The 7,500-nt window shown below is 47.1% G+C and overlaps 22 non-coding genes and 4 pseudogenes across 22 annotated transcripts; all 26 read right to left on the reverse strand.

Moving 5' to 3' along the window:
• Positions 1 to 25: 25 nt before the first annotated feature.
• LOC146227160 (5S ribosomal RNA) lies at positions 26 to 144 on the reverse strand. The gene has a single exon (XR_014748738.1). It is a non-coding gene; the product is annotated as a 5S ribosomal RNA (ribosomal RNA).
• Positions 145 to 314: 170 nt separating this feature from the next.
• LOC146227161 (5S ribosomal RNA) lies at positions 315 to 433 on the reverse strand. The gene has a single exon (XR_014750193.1). It is a non-coding gene; the product is annotated as a 5S ribosomal RNA (ribosomal RNA).
• A 174-nt stretch (positions 434 to 607) lies between these two features.
• LOC146227162 (5S ribosomal RNA) lies at positions 608 to 726 on the reverse strand. The gene has a single exon (XR_014748869.1). It is a non-coding gene; the product is annotated as a 5S ribosomal RNA (ribosomal RNA).
• Positions 727 to 896: 170 nt separating this feature from the next.
• LOC146227163 (5S ribosomal RNA) lies at positions 897 to 1,015 on the reverse strand. Its single transcript, XR_014748739.1, has one exon. It is a non-coding gene; the product is annotated as a 5S ribosomal RNA (ribosomal RNA).
• Positions 1,016 to 1,191: 176 nt separating this feature from the next.
• Positions 1,192 to 1,310, reverse strand: LOC146227164 (5S ribosomal RNA). Its single transcript, XR_014748741.1, has one exon. It is a non-coding gene; the product is annotated as a 5S ribosomal RNA (ribosomal RNA).
• A 172-nt stretch (positions 1,311 to 1,482) lies between these two features.
• On the reverse strand, positions 1,483 to 1,601 carry LOC146227165 (5S ribosomal RNA). The gene has a single exon (XR_014748742.1). It is a non-coding gene; the product is annotated as a 5S ribosomal RNA (ribosomal RNA).
• Positions 1,602 to 1,775: 174 nt separating this feature from the next.
• Positions 1,776 to 1,894, reverse strand: LOC146227166 (5S ribosomal RNA). Its single transcript, XR_014748743.1, has one exon. It is a non-coding gene; the product is annotated as a 5S ribosomal RNA (ribosomal RNA).
• Positions 1,895 to 2,064: 170 nt separating this feature from the next.
• LOC146227167 (5S ribosomal RNA) lies at positions 2,065 to 2,183 on the reverse strand. Its single transcript, XR_014748744.1, has one exon. It is a non-coding gene; the product is annotated as a 5S ribosomal RNA (ribosomal RNA).
• Positions 2,184 to 2,371: 188 nt separating this feature from the next.
• Positions 2,372 to 2,490, reverse strand: LOC146227168 (5S ribosomal RNA). Its single transcript, XR_014748745.1, has one exon. It is a non-coding gene; the product is annotated as a 5S ribosomal RNA (ribosomal RNA).
• A 172-nt stretch (positions 2,491 to 2,662) lies between these two features.
• LOC146227169 (5S ribosomal RNA) lies at positions 2,663 to 2,781 on the reverse strand. The gene has a single exon (XR_014748747.1). It is a non-coding gene; the product is annotated as a 5S ribosomal RNA (ribosomal RNA).
• Positions 2,782 to 2,959: 178 nt separating this feature from the next.
• Positions 2,960 to 3,078, reverse strand: LOC146227170 (5S ribosomal RNA). Its single transcript, XR_014748748.1, has one exon. It is a non-coding gene; the product is annotated as a 5S ribosomal RNA (ribosomal RNA).
• Positions 3,079 to 3,248: 170 nt separating this feature from the next.
• On the reverse strand, positions 3,249 to 3,367 carry LOC146227171 (5S ribosomal RNA). Its single transcript, XR_014748749.1, has one exon. It is a non-coding gene; the product is annotated as a 5S ribosomal RNA (ribosomal RNA).
• Positions 3,368 to 3,545: 178 nt separating this feature from the next.
• On the reverse strand, positions 3,546 to 3,664 carry LOC146227172 (5S ribosomal RNA). The gene has a single exon (XR_014748750.1). It is a non-coding gene; the product is annotated as a 5S ribosomal RNA (ribosomal RNA).
• Positions 3,665 to 3,834: 170 nt separating this feature from the next.
• LOC146227173 (5S ribosomal RNA) lies at positions 3,835 to 3,953 on the reverse strand. Its single transcript, XR_014748751.1, has one exon. It is a non-coding gene; the product is annotated as a 5S ribosomal RNA (ribosomal RNA).
• Positions 3,954 to 4,131: 178 nt separating this feature from the next.
• LOC146227174 (5S ribosomal RNA) lies at positions 4,132 to 4,250 on the reverse strand (annotated as a pseudogene).
• Positions 4,251 to 4,434: 184 nt separating this feature from the next.
• Positions 4,435 to 4,553, reverse strand: LOC146227175 (5S ribosomal RNA; annotated as a pseudogene).
• Positions 4,554 to 4,723: 170 nt separating this feature from the next.
• Positions 4,724 to 4,842, reverse strand: LOC146227176 (5S ribosomal RNA). Its single transcript, XR_014748753.1, has one exon. It is a non-coding gene; the product is annotated as a 5S ribosomal RNA (ribosomal RNA).
• A 172-nt stretch (positions 4,843 to 5,014) lies between these two features.
• LOC146227177 (5S ribosomal RNA) lies at positions 5,015 to 5,123 on the reverse strand (annotated as a pseudogene).
• A 168-nt stretch (positions 5,124 to 5,291) lies between these two features.
• Positions 5,292 to 5,410, reverse strand: LOC146227178 (5S ribosomal RNA). Its single transcript, XR_014749850.1, has one exon. It is a non-coding gene; the product is annotated as a 5S ribosomal RNA (ribosomal RNA).
• Positions 5,411 to 5,582: 172 nt separating this feature from the next.
• LOC146227179 (5S ribosomal RNA) lies at positions 5,583 to 5,701 on the reverse strand. The gene has a single exon (XR_014748754.1). It is a non-coding gene; the product is annotated as a 5S ribosomal RNA (ribosomal RNA).
• A 176-nt stretch (positions 5,702 to 5,877) lies between these two features.
• Positions 5,878 to 5,996, reverse strand: LOC146227180 (5S ribosomal RNA). Its single transcript, XR_014748755.1, has one exon. It is a non-coding gene; the product is annotated as a 5S ribosomal RNA (ribosomal RNA).
• A 172-nt stretch (positions 5,997 to 6,168) lies between these two features.
• Positions 6,169 to 6,287, reverse strand: LOC146227181 (5S ribosomal RNA). Its single transcript, XR_014748756.1, has one exon. It is a non-coding gene; the product is annotated as a 5S ribosomal RNA (ribosomal RNA).
• A 216-nt stretch (positions 6,288 to 6,503) lies between these two features.
• On the reverse strand, positions 6,504 to 6,622 carry LOC146227182 (5S ribosomal RNA). The gene has a single exon (XR_014748757.1). It is a non-coding gene; the product is annotated as a 5S ribosomal RNA (ribosomal RNA).
• Positions 6,623 to 6,796: 174 nt separating this feature from the next.
• Positions 6,797 to 6,905, reverse strand: LOC146227183 (5S ribosomal RNA; annotated as a pseudogene).
• Positions 6,906 to 7,073: 168 nt separating this feature from the next.
• On the reverse strand, positions 7,074 to 7,192 carry LOC146227184 (5S ribosomal RNA). Its single transcript, XR_014749929.1, has one exon. It is a non-coding gene; the product is annotated as a 5S ribosomal RNA (ribosomal RNA).
• Positions 7,193 to 7,364: 172 nt separating this feature from the next.
• LOC146227185 (5S ribosomal RNA) lies at positions 7,365 to 7,483 on the reverse strand. Its single transcript, XR_014748758.1, has one exon. It is a non-coding gene; the product is annotated as a 5S ribosomal RNA (ribosomal RNA).
• Positions 7,484 to 7,500: the final 17 nt, after the last annotated feature.

Below are 7,500 nucleotides of genomic sequence, written 5' to 3' on the forward strand. Positions count from 1 at the left end.
CAGTTTCTAAGTGAATGAGCAAAAGAGCATACAGCACCTGGTATTCCCAGGCGGTCTCCCATCCAAGTACTAACCAGGCCCGACCCTGCTTAGCTTCCGAGATCAGACGAGATCGGGCGTTGCCAGGCTGGTATGGCCGTACGAAATAAGTTGACAACCATAGGCTACTTATCCATATACAGATTTAGCAATTGACAATGCAAGGTGGTCTCTCTCTCTCTCTCGTGTCAAAATGAAAACAGCTTCCAGCCCCTTTCATGAAGGACTACTTGTGCATATTGCAAGATTTCAGTTTCTAAGTGAATGAGCAAAAGAGCATACAGCACCTGGTATTCCCAGGCGGTCTCCCATCCAAGTACTAACCAGGCCTGACCCTGCTTAGCTTCCGAGATCAGACGAGATCGGGCGTTGCCAGGCTGGTATGGCCGTACGAAATAAGATGACAACCATAGGCTACTTATCCATATACAGATTTAGCAATTGACAATGCAAGGTGGTCTCTCTCTCTCTCTCTCTCGTGTCAAAATGAAAACAGCTTCCAGCCCCTTTCATGAAGGACTACTTGTGCATATTGCAAGATTTCAGTTTCTAAGTGAATGAGCAAAAGAGCATACAGCACCTGGTATTCTCAGGCGGTCTCCCATCCAAGTACTAACCAGGCCCGACCCTGCTTAGCTTCCGAGATCAGACGAGATCGGGCGTTGCCAGGCTGGTATGGCCGTACGAAATAAGTTGACAACCATAGGCTACTTATCCATATACAGATTTAGCAATTGACAATGCAAGGTGGTCTCTCTCTCTCTCTCGTGTCAAAATGAAAACAGCTTCCAGCCCCTTTCATGAAGGACTACTTGTGCATATTGCAAGATTTCAGTTTCTAAGTGAATGAGCAAAAGAGCATACAGCACCTGGTATTCCCAGGCGGTCTCCCATCCAAGTACTAACCAGGCCCGACCCTGCTTAGCTTCCGAGATCAGACGAGATCGGGCGTTGCCAGGCTGGTATGGCCGTACGAAATAAGTTGACAACCATAGGCTACTTATCCATATACAGATTTAGCAATTGACAATGCAAGGTAGTCTCTCTCTCTCTCTCTCTCTCGTGTCAAAATGAAAACAGCTTCCAGCCCCTTTCATGAAGGACTACTTGTGCATATTGCAAGATGTCAGTTTCTAAGTGAATGAGCAAAAGAGCATACAGCACCTGGTATTCCCAGGCGGTCTCCCATCCAAGTACTAACCAGGCCCGACCCTGCTTAGCTTCCGAGATCAGACGAGATCGGGCGTTGCCAGGCTGGTATGGCCGTACGAAATAAGTTGACAACCATAGGCTACTTATCCATATACAGATTTAGCAATTGACAATGCAAGGTGGTCTCTCTCTCTCTCTCTCGTGTCAAAATGAAAACAGCTTCCAGCCCCTTTCATGAAGGACTACTTGTGCATATTGCAAGATTTCAGTTTCTAAGTGAATGAGCAAAAGAGCATACAGCACCTGGTATTCCCAGGCGGTCTCCCATCCAAGTACTAACCAGGCCCGACCCTGCTTAGCTTCCGAGATCAGACGAGATCGGGCGTTGCCAGGCTGGTATGGCCGTACGAAATAAGATGACAACCATAGGCTACTTATCCATATACAGATTTAGCAATTGACAATGCAAGGTGGTCTCTCTCTCTCTCTCTCTCGTGTCAAAATGAAAACAGCTTCCAGCCCCTTTCATGAAGGACTACTTGTGCATATTGCAAGATTTCAGTTTCTAAGTGAATGAGCAAAAGAGCATACAGCACCTGGTATTCCCAGGCGGTCTCCCATCCAAGTACTAACCAGGCCCGACCCTGCTTAGCTTCCGAGATCAGACGAGATCGGGCGTTGCCAGGCTGGTATGGCCGTACGAAATAAGTTGACAACCATAGGCTACTTATCCATATACAGATTTAGCAATTGACAATGCAAGGTGGTCTCTCTCTCTCTCTCGTGTCAAAATGAAAACAGCTTCCAGCCCCTTTCATGAAGGACTACTTGTGCATATTGCAAGATTTCAGTTTCTAAGTGAATGAGCAAAAGAGCATACAGCACCTGGTATTCCCAGGCGGTCTCCCATCCAAGTACTAACCAGGCCCGACCCTGCTTAGCTTCCGAGATCAGACGAGATCGGGCGTTGCCAGGCTGGTATGGCCGTACGAAATAAGTTGACAACCATAGGCTACTTATCCATATACAGATTTAGCAATTGACAATGCAAGGTAGTCTCTCTCTCTCTCTCTCTCTCTCTCTCTCTCTCGTGTCAAAATGAAAACAGCTTCCAGCCCCTTTCATGAAGGACTACTTGTGCATATTGCAAGATGTCAGTTTCTAAGTGAATGAGCAAAAGAGCATACAGCACCTGGTATTCCCAGGCGGTCTCCCATCCAAGTACTAACCAGGCCCGACCCTGCTTAGCTTCCGAGATCAGACGAGATCGGGCGTTGCCAGGCTGGTATGGCCGTACGAAATAAGTTGACAACCATAGGCTATTTATCCATATACAGATTTAGCAATTGACAATGCAAGGTGGTCTCTCTCTCTCTCTCTCGTGTCAAAATGAAAACAGCTTCCAGCCCCTTTCATGAAGGACTACTTGTGCATATTGCAAGATTTCAGTTTCTAAGTGAATGAGCAAAAGAGCATACAGCACCTGGTATTCCCAGGCGGTCTCCCATCCAAGTACTAACCAGGCCCGACCCTGCTTAGCTTCCGAGATCAGACGAGATCGGGCGTTGCCAGGCTGGTATGGCCGTACGAAATAAGATGACAACCATAGGCTACTTATCCATATACAGATTTAGCAATTGACAATGCAAGGTGGTCTCTCTCTCTCTCTCTCTCTCTCGTGTCAAAATGAAAACAGCTTCCAGCCCCTTTCATGAAGGACTACTTGTGCATATTGCAAGATTTCAGTTTCTAAGTGAATGAGCAAAAGAGCATACAGCACCTGGTATTCCCAGGCGGTCTCCCATCCAAGTACTAACCAGGCCCGACCCTGCTTAGCTTCCGAGATCAGACGAGATCGGGCGTTGCCAGGCTGGTATGGCCGTACGAAATAAGTTGACAACCATAGGCTACTTATCCATATACAGATTTAGCAATTGACAATGCAAGGTGGTCTCTCTCTCTCTCTCGTGTCAAAATGAAAACAGCTTCCAGCCCCTTTCATGAAGGACTACTTGTGCATATTGCAAGATTTCAGTTTCTAAGTGAATGAGCAAAAGAGCATACAGCACCTGGTATTCCCAGGCGGTCTCCCATCCAAGTACTAACCAGGCCCGACCCTGCTTAGCTTCCGAGATCAGACGAGATCGGGCGTTGCCAGGCTGGTATGGCCGTACGAAATAAGTTGACAACCATAGGCTACTTATCCATATACAGATTTAGCAATTGACAATGCAAGGTAGTCTCTCTCTCTCTCTCTCTCTCTCGTGTCAAAATGAAAACAGCTTCCAGCCCCTTTCATGAAGGACTACTTGTGCATATTGCAAGATGTCAGTTTCTAAGTGAATGAGCAAAAGAGCATACAGCACCTGGTATTCCCAGGCGGTCTCCCATCCAAGTACTAACCAGGCCCGACCCTGCTTAGCTTCCGAGATCAGACGAGATCGGGCGTTGCCAGGCTGGTATGGCCGTACGAAATAAGTTGACAACCATAGGCTACTTATCCATATACAGATTTAGCAATTGACAATGCAAGGTGGTCTCTCTCTCTCTCTCGTGTCAAAATGAAAACAGCTTCCAGCCCCTTTCATGAAGGACTACTTGTGCATATTGCAAGATTTCAGTTTCTAAGTGAATGAGCAAAAGAGCATACAGCACCTGGTATTCCCAGGCGGTCTCCCATCCAAGTACTAACCAGGCCCGACCCTGCTTAGCTTCCGAGATCAGACGAGATCGGGCGTTGCCAGGCTGGTATGGCCGTACGAAATAAGTTGACAACCATAGGCTACTTATCCATATACAGATTTAGCAATTGACAATGCAAGGTAGTCTCTCTCTCTCTCTCTCTCTCTCGTGTCAAAATGAAAACAGCTTCCAGCCCCTTTCATGAAGGACTACTTGTGCATATTGCAAGATGTCAGTTTCTAAGTGAATGAGCAAAAGAGCATACAGCACCTGGTATTCCCAGGCGGTCTCCCATCCAAGTACTAACAAGGCCCGACCCTGCTTAGCTTCCGAGATCAGACGAGATCGGGCGTTGCCAGGCTGGTATGGCCGTACGAAATAAGTTGACAACCATAGGCTACTTATCCATATACAGATTTAGCAATTGACAATGCAAGGTGGTCTCTCTCTCTCTCTCTCTCTCTCTCTCTCGTGTCAAAATGAAAACAGCTTCCAGTCCCTTTCATGAAGGACTACTTGTGCATATTGCAAGATTTCAGTTTCTAAGTGAATGAGCAAAAGAGCATACAGCACCTGGTATTCCCAGGCGGTCTCCCATCCAAGTAGTAACCAGGCCCGACCCTGCTTAGCTTCCGAGATCAGACGAGATCGGGCGTTGCCAGGCTGGTATGGCCGTACGAAATAAGTTGACAACCATAGGCTACTTATCCATATACAGATTTAGCAATTGACAATGCAAGGTAGTCTCTCTCTCTCTCTCGTGTCAAAATGAAAACAGCTTCCAGCCCCTTTCATGAAGGACTACTTGTGCATATTGCAAGATTTCAGTTTCTAAGTGAATGAGCAAAAGAGCATACAGCACCTGGTATTCCCAGGCGGTCTCCCATCCAAGTACTAACCAGGCCCGACCCTGCTTAGCTTCCGAGATCAGACGAGATCGGGCGTTGCCAGGCTGGTATGGCCGTACGAAATAAGTTGACAACCATAGGCTACTTATCCATATACAGATTTAGCAATTGACAATGCAAGGTGGTCTCTCTCTCTCTCTCTCGTGTCAAAATGAAAACAGCTTCCAGCCCCTTTCATGAAGGACTACTTGTGCATATTGCAAGATTTCAGTTTCTAAGTGAATGAGCAAAAGAGCATACAGCACCTGGTATTCCCAGGCGGTCTCCCATCCAAGTACTAACCAGGCCCGACCCTGCTTAGCTTCCGAGATCAGGCGTTGCCAGGCTGGTATGGCCGTACGAAATAAGTTGACAACCATAGGCTACTTATCCATATACAGATTTAGCAATTGACAATGCAAGGTAGTCTCTCTCTCTCTCGTGTCAAAATGAAAACAGCTTCCAGCCCCTTTCATGAAGGACTACTTGTGCATATTGCAAGATTTCAGTTTCTAAGTGAATGAGCAAAAGAGCATACAGCACCTGGTATTCCCAGGCGGTCTCCCATCCAAGTACTAACCAGGCCCGACCCTGCTTAGCTTCCAAGATCAGACGAGATCGGGCGTTGCCAGGCTGGTATGGCCGTACGAAATAAGTTGACAACCATAGGCTACTTATCCATATACAGATTTAGCAATTGACAATGCAAGGTGGTCTCTCTCTCTCTCTCTCGTGTCAAAATGAAAACAGCTTCCAGCCCCTTTCATGAAGGACTACTTGTGCATATTGCAAGATTTCAGTTTCTAAGTGAATGAGCAAAAGAGCATACAGCACCTGGTATTCCCAGGCGGTCTCCCATCCAAGTACTAACCAGGCCCGACCCTGCTTAGCTTCCGAGATCAGACGAGATCGGGCGTTGCCAGGCTGGTATGGCCGTACGAAATAAGTTGACAACCATAGGCTACTTATCCATATACAGATTTAGCAATTGACAATGCAAGGTAGTCTCTCTCTCTTTCTCTCTCTCGTGTCAAAATGAAAACAGCTTCCAGCCCCTTTCATGAAGGACTACTTGTGCATATTGCAAGATTTCAGTTTCTAAGTGAATGAGCAAAAGAGCATACAGCACCTGGTATTCCCAGGCGGTCTCCCATCCAAGTACTAACCAGGCCCGACCCTGCTTAGCTTCCGAGATCAGACGAGATCGGGCGTTGCCAGGCTGGTATGGCCGTACGAAATAAGTTGACAACCATAGGCTACTTCTCCATATACAGATTTAGCAATTGACAATGCAAGGTGGTCTCTCTCTCTCTCTCTCGTGTCAAAATGAAAACAGCTTCCAGCCCCTTTCATGAAGGACTACTTGTGCATATTGCAAGATTTCAGTTTCTAAGTGAATGAGCAAAAGAGCATACAGCACCTGGTATTCCCAGGCGGTCTCCCATCCAAGTACTAACCAGGCCCGACCCTGCTTAGCTTCCGAGATCAGACGAGATCGGGCGTTGCCAGGCTGGTATGGCCGTACGAAATAAGATGACAACCATAGGCTACTTATCCATATACAGATTTAGCAATTGACAATGCAAGGTGGTCTCTCTCTCTCTCTCTCTCTCTCTCTCTCTCTCTCTCTCTCTCTCTCTCTCTCTCTCTCTCGTGTCAAAATGAAAACAGCTTCCAGCCCCTTTCATGAAGGACTACTTGTGCACATTGCAAGCTTTCAGTTTCTAAGTGAATGAGCAAAAGAGCATACAGCACCTGGTATTCCCAGGCGGTCTCCCATCCAAGTACTAACCAGGCCCGACCCTGCTTAGCTTCCGAGATCAGACGAGATCGGGCGTTGCCAGGCTGGTATGGCCGTACGAAATAAGTTGACAACCATAGGCTACTTATCCATATACAGATTTAGCAATTGACAATGCAAGGTGGTCTCTCTCTCTCTCTCTCTCGTGTCAAAATGAAAACAGCTTCCAGCCCCTTTCATGAAGGACTACTTGTGCATATTGCAAGATTTCAGTTTCTAAGTGAATGAGCAAAAGAGCATACAGCACCTGGTATTCCCAGGCGGTCTCCCATCCAAGTACTAACCAGGCCCGACCCTGCTTAGCTTCCGAGATCAGGCGTTGCCAGGCTGGTATGGCCGTACGAAATAAGTTGACAACCATAGGCTACTTATCCATATACAGATTTAGCAATTGACAATGCAAGGTAGTCTCTCTCTCTCTCGTGTCAAAATGAAAACAGCTTCCAGCCCCTTTCATGAAGGACTACTTGTGCATATTGCAAGATTTCAGTTTCTAAGTGAATGAGCAAAAGAGCATACAGCACCTGGTATTCCCAGGCGGTCTCCCATCCAAGTACTAACCAGGCCCGACCCTGCTTAGCTTCCAAGATCAGACGAGATCGGGCGTTCCCAGGCTGGTATGGCCGTACGAAATAAGTTGACAACCATAGGCTACTTATCCATATACAGATTTAGCAATTGACAATGCAAGGTGGTCTCTCTCTCTCTCTCTCGTGTCAAAATGAAAACAGCTTCCAGCCCCTTTCATGAAGGACTACTTGTGCATATTGCAAGATTTCAGTTTCTAAGTGAATGAGCAAAAGAGCATACAGCACCTGGTATTCCCAGGCGGTCTCCCATCCAAGTACTAACCAGGCCCGACCCTGCTTAGCTTCCGAGATCAGACGAGATCGGGCGTTGCCAGGCTGGTATGGCCGTACGAAATAAGTTGACAACCAT

Source organism: Hypomesus nipponensis, chromosome 25, assembly GCF_054491055.1.
Source record: "Hypomesus nipponensis isolate SF chromosome 25, ASM5449105v1, whole genome shotgun sequence".
In the NCBI taxonomy this organism is placed as follows: domain Eukaryota; kingdom Metazoa; phylum Chordata; class Actinopteri; order Osmeriformes; family Osmeridae; genus Hypomesus; species Hypomesus nipponensis.